Source organism: Fukomys damarensis, unplaced genomic scaffold (genome assembly GCF_012274545.1).
Source record: "Fukomys damarensis isolate Sample0158 unplaced genomic scaffold, DMR_v1.0_HiC HiC_scaffold_33, whole genome shotgun sequence".
NCBI lineage: Eukaryota > Metazoa > Chordata > Mammalia > Rodentia > Bathyergidae > Fukomys > Fukomys damarensis.
The window spans coordinates 45,457,450-45,459,437 of NW_022900945.1; the positions used below are offsets into that span (position 1 = coordinate 45,457,450).

Consider the following 1,988-nt stretch of genomic DNA (forward strand, 5'->3'; position numbering starts at 1 on the left):
TGCCACCATGCCTGGCCAAAACTGTCATATTAAATTTGTACCCTTGACTTAAAACATCTTAATTAGATGTATCAGTTATTTCCCCTCATGGTGCCTGTGCACATTCTTGGTATCATTTTTCAGGAGTGTCTTTTCTCTTTTGGAACACCTGGACCCATTTTTTTCTCAGAAATTCTTTTATTTATCTTTTTAATTGGTTCATGCCTGTAGCACATCACGTTTGTATTTCTTGGGGGAAATTGGTACATGTACATAGTATACCTTAATTCCTGTCTTCGTCTCCTTTCCCATCCCTCCTGCCCCTCCATCCCACGGTTGATCGCCTTCCTTTTGTTCGTACCTACTTGCAAGACATAATATTTACATTCCTTGTTTGGAGTTGGTACGTGTGCATAACTCCCTTTAATTCCATTTTTCATCTTCCTCCCTCCCCTTCCCTCTAACTCTTGATGCCTTTCACCTTTGAGAAATCTGTCTCCCTACTTTCTATTGCCTTTTATTTTGCTCTTTATTTGTCCTTTGGGTTTCTCATATAAGAGACAGCATAGGATATTTAAATGTGTGCCTTATTTATTTCACTTAACATTATGGTCTCAAAGTGCATTCACTTTCCTACAAATGAGTCAAATACAGCATATCTTTCTTTATGGCAGAGTAGTACTCCAGAGTGTATTAAATACCACATTTTCTTTATCCATTCATCTGTTGAACATATAGGCTTCCTACAAGATCTGGCTATTACAAATTATGCTGCTATGAACACAGGTATGTATATATCACAGTAATATGATGTATTTAACTCTTCTGGAAAGATACCAAGAAGGGGAATAGCTGCATCAAATGTAATTTATAGTTTTAGCTTTTTGAGGAATCTCCATACCAATTTCCATAGTGGTTGTGCTAATTTACATCACACCAACAATGTAGAAGGGTTCCTTTTCCTGCAGCCTCACCAACATTTATTATTATTTGATTTTTTTTGGGGGGGGGTTGAGACAGGGTCTCACTATGTAGTTCAGACTGCCCTGGAACTCACTGTGTAGCCCAGGTTGATCTCGAACTCACAGCGATCCTCCTGCCTCAGCCTCCCAAGTGCTGGGGTTACAGGCGTGCACCACCACGCCCTACTATTGTTCGATTTCTTGATGATAGCCATTCTTTTTGGAGTAACATGGAATCTAGAGTTGTTTTAAATTTCCATTTCTGTAATGGTTAACACTGAACATTTCTTCATGTATTTATTGCCCATTTGTACTTCTTCTGTGAAATGTCTACTCATTTCACTTGCACATTTTTTGTATTGGTAGAGTCAGTTTTCTTAAAATGTAAATGAAGGAGTTACACCGAATCATTAATTTCAGCTTAGAAATGTCTTTAGCAGAAACTATTGCATGTGATAATTTATACAAAACAAAATGAGTTATTTTAAAAATACTGTTAACGTCCTTTAGAAAAGTGAGAGAAAACCAAGTTAATCCATCTAAACGGAATTTATTACTTCATTGCTCAAACCTATGTAGTTAACACCAGGATAATGATCTGTCTAGTTACCCACGCCTGAAATCAGAACCAGAGAGCCTTTTTTTTTCTTTCCCCCTTTTGGACAAGACGCTGAAGAACCACAACTTGGAGGCACAGAATCCTGAAAGCTTCGATGGGGGTGGGGCGAAGCAAATCTCGCGAGACTCAGTTCTGACGCGCGCGCAAACGACCGTTATTTAGCCATTAACGGTAGAGGCACGTGGCTCTTCCTCGTGCCTCGCGCGCGGTGGAGCGTTTCCCCGCTTTTCAGAGTTCGGAGGTCGAAGCTCTCGGTTCTTTCCGCTGCCCTCAGAGACAGCAGTTTACGTGGGCGCCAAGCCCAGCCTCCCCGCCCGCGAGCTCCTCACGGGTGAGGACAGGTGTCCGAATTCCTGCCCTGAGGGGAACCCGGGGCCGGACCACCTGGGCGACGACGCCCCGCCCCGCCGCCATCCCTCGGGCGGTGT

General features: G+C 42.5%; 1 protein-coding gene across 1 annotated transcript in view; it reads left to right on the forward strand.

Annotated features, from left to right (window-relative positions):
- Positions 1 to 1,582: 1,582 nt before the first annotated feature.
- Sycp1 (synaptonemal complex protein 1) overlaps positions 1,583 to 1,988 on the forward strand; it is an 81,283-nt gene continuing 80,877 nt past the window's right edge. Inside the window, exon 1 of the mRNA XM_010631215.3 lies at positions 1,583 to 1,891. The gene's annotated coding sequence lies outside the window, so the exon portion shown is untranslated. The remainder of the gene's footprint in view (positions 1,892 to 1,988) is intronic.